Source organism: Mastomys coucha, unplaced genomic scaffold (assembly GCF_008632895.1).
Source record: "Mastomys coucha isolate ucsf_1 unplaced genomic scaffold, UCSF_Mcou_1 pScaffold6, whole genome shotgun sequence".
NCBI lineage: Eukaryota > Metazoa > Chordata > Mammalia > Rodentia > Muridae > Mastomys > Mastomys coucha.
The window spans coordinates 79,715,228-79,723,934 of record NW_022196912.1 but is presented as its reverse complement, the minus strand read 5'-3'; the positions used below and the strand labels follow the sequence as shown (position 1 = coordinate 79,723,934).

Below are 8,707 nucleotides of genomic sequence, written 5' to 3'. Positions count from 1 at the left end.
ATCTTTCAACAAATCCACACAAATCTATTTCTACCTCTTACAACAAAAACAACAGGAAGTGACAATTACCTTTTTTTTAATATATTAATTTGAAAATTAACATTACAAACATATCCTAAGGGATTGAAATTCAAAAATATGAGGAATTAGAAATTTGTTGATTGTCATCCAATGGTCTCTAATTTGGTAATTGGAGAAATAGGTCCAATATTGTACAATCTATATATACTTTCAGCTTGTTTGTGACAGTGTCTTGCTTTGTACAACATAAGGGTCTTGAAATCTTGCTTCTCCTATCTCAGGCTCTCTATTAGTATTATTGTTTATTTCATGTTTTTACACTATACTATGGTTTTCAGAACAGCTTATATATTTCAAAGTATTTATATATCCAAGAGAGACATAGACAATTAACTTGGGAGGTGGCTTGTAAGAGAACAACAAAGAGTGAGAATGAATGCTTTGCTTGACATTTGTAGCTCTTGTATCAAGTTTGAAGAAGAGGACTTCACAAGTTACTCTTTCTCTGAGATGAATGCTTCTCCAAATTATCACAGCCAATGAACCAGATTCTTACCCACACCTAATGTCTGTGCCACCCTCCAAGCAGAACCATTGTTCATTGAAACAGTTGGTGAATGACTTTATGGATAGACCATCTTAATACACACACCATTTCTTAAATGAATGTAACCTGTTCTCTGTGGGCTGAGAATGAAGTCACTCACTCAAGTCAAATAGCTTTGACCATAGCAGGAAGTCAGTCTCCAAAAACTGTGCTTACAAGTCATTCCTTGGCACAGCAGAACTGTCAACTCTCAGCTTAGCTACAATGGAGGTAAAATCCTTTGGTGATGCGAGGGTCATTGAAGTATAGCCTTATTACAATGAAATCCAATGTCTAAAAATTGTTCTTATTTTGGGCTTATACCATATTAAGAGCCAAGATTTTAAGCTCTACTAAATACAAAACAAACAAACAAACAAACAAAAAGACTTTATATATTTATTTTCATTTAAGAAAATACTAGTAGTGATGTATTATTTTGAAATATACAGTTAATATGTTTGGAGTTACTTAAAATTTATATTGAGAAAAATGTGTTTCCACTATTGCTGTAGACGAGCATCTACATAAGACTGTTAAATTGTTGTTTTATATCAAACAACTTTTATAATACTCATTTTTATTGTTATAATATTTTATTAAACAAATTAATAAAACTTATATTGAGAAAAAAAAAAAAAGAGTTAACGAATGGCAGCTAAAAGTGGTTTCAAATTCCCCAGGATAATTTGGTTTGGTACTTGGAATATTTCAAACTCTCTACACCACTGTTCCAGTCAGTTAGCCAGAGTTGCAGAAGCTCCAGTGGAAGTTTCTTTCCACATATGTCCAATCACACTGGATCTTGTGCTCCTCCTTCAGAACTGTACCTCTTAAAAGTTTCTTTTTTCTTTTTTTTGCATATTGACAAAACTAAGTTATAATGATTTTATTCATAAAGTGTTGTAATAAAAAAATTCTATGTGTGAAAAGCTGTGAGTTTTTTTACTCTTACTCTCTCTCTCTCTCTCTCTCTCTCTGTGTGTGTGTGTGTGTGTGTGTGTGTGTGCAGACAGGTGATACTAATAATGATACAATTGTTTTCACTTAGCTGCTCAGTTCAGCTCAAACAACATCAGCTTAAACAAGATAAGGGTGTATTTTCTAAGGTAATGAGAAACCCGGTTGTTCGTTGCCTTGTGGGTTTAGGCTGTTAGGGAAAAGTCTTATGTTCATCATTCCAGTCCTTTCCTCAGGGTGAAAATGAGAAAGGAAAGTATACAGAAGGGTAAAGGTCATTATGCTAGCTGAGACAAATTCTCTTTTTTATGGAGCTTTATTAGACGCTCCAACCATAAATTCTTCTGTTATACCATTGCCTTGTTCTGTATCTCTGGCCACTCCCCTCTGCTATGAGATTGGGAAATATTGGTAATATTTTATTCCCTTCTGTGTATGTGGATGCTGCCAAGAGAAGTACAACTGTGCTAGCCAGGAAGTTGATACTGTGTAAGCAGCCATCCGCTTAGTTTTCATTTATCTTTTCCTTTCTTTTAAAAACATTTTTAATTTTTATTTTGTGGATATGTCTTGCCAGCATGTACGACTGTATACCACATGTAAGACACACTGATGTCCTTTGAATCCAGAAGATGGTGTTTGAGCCCCTGGAATTGGAATTACAAACAGTTGTGAAGCGTCATGAGGAATTCTCTATTATTGGAATAGAACCTGGATTCTCTTAGCCACTGAGCCACCTTTCCAGACCTCATTTGTCTTTTACATAGAAATGAAGTTGATCAAGCCATATCATCTAATAAAATAGTGTTGAGGGGCTGGAGAAATGGCTCAGCAATTTAAAAACACTAGTTTCTCTTCTAGAGGACTCAAGTTCAATTCCTAGTACCTATATGTTTGTAACTCCAGTTCTAAAACCCTTTATGGCCACTATAGACACTAGGCATGAATGTGGTACATAGAGATAAATGCATTTAGGTAAAAACATTCAGACACACAAAATAAAAATAAATAAAATTTCAAAAAATAAAAAATACTGTTGAGAAATTGCCTGTATAAAATTGCAATTCAATTCTTTGGAAGCATGCAAAGAAAATTGTTTTACAATATAGTGAAGTTGCTAAATGTATATTAAGGAAAAGAAAATATGCTGAGTTCCATATTATAGAATTATGGGTGCCTTAGAGTTATTATTGCTGGGATGAAACATCATGACCAAAGAAAGTTGGAGATGAAAGGGCTTATTTAGCTTATGCTTCCACATCATAGTTCATCATCAAAGGAAGTCAGGTTAGGAACTTAAGTAGGGCAGGAACCTGGAACCTGGATGCACAGGCCATGGAGGGGTATTGCTTAATCGCTTGCTCCCCACAGCTTCTCAGCCTACTTTCTTATAGAACTCAAGACCATCACTCCAGAGGTAGGACCAGCCACAATGAATTGGAACCTCTTACATCAATCATTAATTAAGAAAATGCCCTTCAGGCTTAGCTATAGCCTGAATTTATGGAGGCATTTTCTCAATTGAGGCTTCCTCCTCTCTGATAACTCTAGCTTGTGACAAGTTGACATAAAACTAGCCAACACAATGTTAATATTCTGTGTGCTGAAAGATTGCCCAGGAAATGTTCTAAAAGTCAGAAAAAAATTAAATTGTAGTTCACAGTAATTATAGATGATCAAATAGATAATGAAGATTACAGAATTTAGTGAAAGATTATAAAATAATTATTTTGCTTACATAAAATAAGATATTATTGTTTATAGTTAAAAATTTAAGGCTATCATCATCATTATTTATTTTATGCATATAAGTGTTTTGCCTGCATGTATGTCTCTGTGCTGTATTCATGGCTGATGTCTAAAGATGCCAGAAGAGGGCAACAGGAGTCTTGAACTGGAGTTACAGACTATGAGCTGCCATGTGGAATTGAACTCAGGTCCTCTGGAAGAGTAGCCAATGCTCTTAACTAGTGGTCCATCTCTCCAGCACCTAAAATTAATATTTTATAAAATCTGTCACATGTCAGTTAATAATTATATTTTTCTAAACATAAATAGTTTGGAATATTCATAGTTTGTTTGGTAAAACAGGGCACATATTCCAAACAATGAGCTTCTATCTCTATAAATTTTACTGGTTCATTTGGGATCATTATTGTTGAATAATTCTAATATTTCCTATTTCAGAATATATTTTTTAAAATTTAATTTTAATTTTAATTTCAAATCATAATAGCTAATAAAATACATTGGGCATTTATGATATATTTTTCTTAGGAAAGCCTTTAAGGTATTTAACTTTAATTTCTTTTATTATGATTTAGGAAATGGTTTTAGGACCCTCATCAAACATGTTATAAAACAGTGACTGGAGTAAGAGCAATTGAAATCCCAAAGAAATGACACACTTTAATTTTTAAAGTGCTGTCTACGATCAGACAATGATGAGTCTTAGTCCCAATAAAAGTCTAGGAATCACATAGTCTTCCTCAATTCTGAGGGAAGAGGAGGAAGCATACCAAGTTTATTTTTTTATTGGTTATTTTATTTACTTAAATTTCAAATGTTATTCCCTTTCTCAAGTTTGAGGTGAAATTGTACGTGGAAATTCAATTGTCAGATTTTTTTCTTTTAAATAATAAAAAGAACTGTTTTAGTTTTTACAGTTTGTACTTTAGAAAACTAATTACAAGTGCAGTGATATTTTTGATTAAGCCAAGCTCAGGGACACAAGTATGACTTACATATTGTTCATACCCAAGAAACTTCTAATCTTATGGGGACATGGACGCTGAGATATTCCTTTCTTTATGATTAAGGTGCAGTCTTAGTTTTCTCAAGCTGCTGCATCAAGCTCCCATAAGCCCGGTGGCTTATAAACATTTACTTCCTGCATCTCTAGAGGCTGAGGTATCTAAAACCAAAGGTCTCTGGTGTCTGGTCGGGGTATCTTTTTTTTTTTCATTTATCTCCATCAAACTGTGTGGATGCATCAGGGAACAGGGGAGTCCTCTGATATTTTACAAGGACATTAAATCTATCTGCAGGGTGCTGCCCTCATGACGTAATCACGTCACAAAAGCTCCATCTCCTGTGTTAGGTGGGTTAGTATTTCAACATATGCATTTTAGGGAGTGTGAACAATCAGAACACAGCAAAGTCTCTGCTGGTTATTTGAAGTATGTGCTGTGGAAGTCTAGATGGAGGCAGCTCCATGCCAAAGAAATTCAAGGAGGTTCAACCTAGACGTGCAGATATTTAACAAGATGCAAAAAGGATCAGATGGTGCAGAGGGGAAGCTGTGGCTCACTGGAGAAGTGTTTACAAGCAGTGTTGGGTAAGAAGTGGATGGCAACTTGCTAGGCTTTGCGTGCTAGGTAAAGACTTTTGGATTTCACTGGTAGGGAGTGAAGCACTCGTGGAGATTTCCAGCAGCATGGTAAAATGTGCAGATTGACTTGTAACGGTTGTGACACTCAAGACAAATTAAGGGCATATAGCAGTTGTTGGTAGGAGCCTACCAGGAAGCTTTTACAGATACCACAGAAGAGGAGCTAATCAGGATATAAATACGAGGGTGGCTTTGGGAACTATCTTAGTTTCTTTTCTTGTTGCTGTGATAAAATACCTTGGAGAAAGTAACTTCAGGGAGAAAGGGTTTATTTGGCTTATAGTTTGGCTTGCAGTTGGCCATGGCAGGGTAATAATGCAGCAGGAGCTTGAGGGGACTGGTTGCATTGCATCTACAGTCAAGATGTAGAGAGCAATGTATGCTTTTGCTCAGTTCACTTTCTTATATAAGGTCCAGGATCCCAGTGTAGAGAATGGGGCCGCCCATAGTGGGCAAGTCTTCCTATCTCAGTTAACAACTCAGTTGAGATAATTGGTAGGCACATCCAGAGGCTAACCTCATCTAAATAATCCCTGAGAGATATGCCTGGGGAATCACCTCCTGTACGGCTCCATATTCTAAGAAGTTGTCAGTGTATGTTAACATCACAGGAAGCATTATTCTTGGGCTTACATGTTTGTTTATGTAAGTATGTGTGTTTGTACCTGGGAGTCGTGACCATGGAGTTGAGTATAATTGATGTTTCTAGCTTGGGAACTGATATAGTTATCGTTTAATGAAATTAAGCCTATAGCAAGGAGGGACTGGAGGAAGGGCACATGTGGTGAAGCACCTGCTGTGCTGCATGAGAACATGAGTTTGGACTCCTAATACTCATATAAAAGATGGGAGCTTCGGCTTGCTAGTAAGAAAACTATAGGAAGTAGAGTTTTGCTAGAGAAGGTGGGTCACTGGAGGCAGGTCCTGTGGTTTAAAGTCTGGCCCCACTTCCTACAAGAGTAGCCCGTGCTCTTAATTGCTGAACCAGCTCTCCAGCCTCTAAGCTAATCTTCTCTTAGTACTCAGGTGGATTGCTTCCAGCCACACACGCACAACGGCCCAGTGATTTTTTTCATGCCCGTTCTATCCCTAAAGCCTGCAGAAATCAAAGACCAAAACAACTTTCTTCATATGCAGGCTGCAGAGAAGTGCTTCTCTACCAGGCCCTGTGGAATTTCAATGAATAACATTTTCTCTATTCTGTCTTGGGTATTTTAGATCAAAGCAATATTGGCTGTCTATCCTTTAATCTATCTTCAAGTGTAGAATGGTATTCAGGATATCAGGTACTATTCCAATTCAATGAACACAGTATCTCCAATGGAAAAAAAAACAGACAAATAAACAAACAAAGAGAGCGAACACAAATCTGTAAAGTAGACTTTGATGCGCTTTTAATTGATAAGCATTTTAAAAGAGCTTAATCCCTATTTGCAAGAAGGCATGCAAAGCAGCCACTCTCTCACATTAGGTCTTCTACATATTACACTTAAAAGTGCACTATAGAATTTTCCCAGTTCTGGCTGTCACCGTGGAATCATTGCCACTATATTGAAGACATCAGAAAATATGTCAGTGAAGTGAGACCAGTTTATCAACAAAGGCCACACCATGGCCACTTTATGGATGCAGATCCTGACAAAACGATTCTCAAGTTGCCAAGCAGGTTAAAGGCAGTCAAAACAATGGTGACAGTCATAACAGAGCCAGATCTCATCACTTGCCACGAGGATGTGGGTGCTGTGAAGCAGAACCATCGAGACATGCTTTGGAAAACACCGAGTGCACTGCATACTGTAACAAACTATTTTACAAACTATTTCACGGGGAAGCATTTTTGCAATGTTTTCTATTTTGTGCCTTACATTTTTCCATGATATATTTGGGTATATGGTAAAATTGTAGAAGCTTAAAATTCTTCAATGGGAAGTTGTATTGGGTTTTAGTCCTTATGTTAGTAGGCAATATAATGAAATGGGTAGAAACTCATTATTTTCCAGGTCACTGAAAGACTTAGCATATAGTTAAATGACTATTTCGTTGAAGGGGTATAATATTCCTTACTAATTTATTTGCATCCAAGCTATGTATATCTTATGGTTTGTATCTGTCTTACGTTCAGGTGTGATTCTAAGAATTTGCAGAATAGAGAAATTAAGTTATTTACCTGTGTCTTGGATTCATTATAAGATCAATGTGATGATGTCCTGGTTGGTTTTTTTTTTGTCAGCTTGACACAAACCTAGAGTTATCTGGGAAGATGACCCTCAATTGAGAACATGCCTCCAGACTGCCTGTGGGAAACTCTGTAGGGTGTTTTCTTGATTAATGGCTGATGTAGGAGAGTCTAACCTACTGTGGGTGGTACCACCCCTGGGCAGGTTGATCTGGCTTGTGTAAGAAAGTGGGGAGAGCAAGCCATGAGGAGAAAGCCTGTGAGCAGCACTCTTCCGTACTCTTGCCTCAACTCCTCCTGTCAGTGCCTGCTCTGAGTCCCTGCCCCTACTTCCCTTTTTTGTTTGACTATAAACTGTAAGCTGTAAATCTCTTGCCTCCCCAGGTTACTGTTGGTCAAGTGTGTTAATTGCAGCAATAGAAATACAAACTAGGATAAGTTATTAAGAACACAGGGGCAGAGCCAGAGACAGGTGAATTTCTGTGAACACGAGGCCAGCCAGGTCGGCAAAACTACACAGTGTGACCCTTTCTCCAACAACAACCACAACCACGACCACACCACCACCACAACAGCAACAACCACACACACACACACACACACACACACACACACACACACACACCCACACCAGACATCACTCACACCCCAAAGCCCAAAACAAACAAAATAATAGAGATTGATGTATAAAGCCACTGTGGTTCTTTGTCTTGGGCCTGAGTTCGTAGGCACAGCGGGCCTAGCAGTCAACATGCTAAGAAGCTAGGTTTGTCGCAAAACCTATGTGACACCACAGAGACCCTTTGAGGAATTACCTCTCAACCAAGAGCTAAAGTTGATTGGAGAGTATGGACTCCGGAACAAATGTGAGGTGTGGAGAGTCAAATTTACCCTGGCCAAGATCCGTAAAGTGGCCTGGGAGCTATTGACGCTGGATGAGAAGGATCCTCGCCATCTGTTTCAGGGCAATGCTCTACTGAGGCGACTTGTTCGCATTGGGGTGCTGGATGAGGGCAAGCTGAAGCTGGATTACATCCTGGGCCTGAAGATAGAGGATTTCTTGGAAAGAAGGCTGCAGACCCAGGTCTTTAAGCTGGGCCTGGCCAAATCTATTCACCATGCCAGCATACTCATCGTCAACATCACATCAGGGTCCGCACACAGGTGGTAAACATCCCATCCTTCATTGTGCGTCTGGACTCTCAGAAGCACGTTCACTTCTTGTTCTCCTTATGGTGGTGGCCGTCCAGGCCGAGTGAAGAGGAAGAATGCCAAGAAAGACCAGGGTGGTTCTGGAGCTAATGATGATGAGGAAGAGGATTAATTAATACCTTGCTGCACTGGAGGATTGTCTAGTTTTCCAGCTGAAAAAATAAAAAAAAAAATTGATACTTGGAAAAAACAAAACAAAACAAAGCTACTGTAACTTTATTTAGGCCAAGGTCCTCTTCCAGTTGAAGGTATGTACTTAGCCTTTTGCCTCAGCCCACCAGCACAATACAGAAATTCCACTGAATATTCATATTCTGGTTCTAAAGAAACCTGATATGTTCTTACATATCATGTTTTAATT

General features: G+C 38.2%; 1 pseudogene; it reads left to right on the top strand.

The window, feature by feature from the left end:
* The first annotated feature begins 7,885 nt into the window (after window positions 1-7,885).
* LOC116080042 lies at window positions 7,886-8,458 on the top strand (annotated as a pseudogene).
* Window positions 8,459-8,707: the final 249 nt, after the last annotated feature.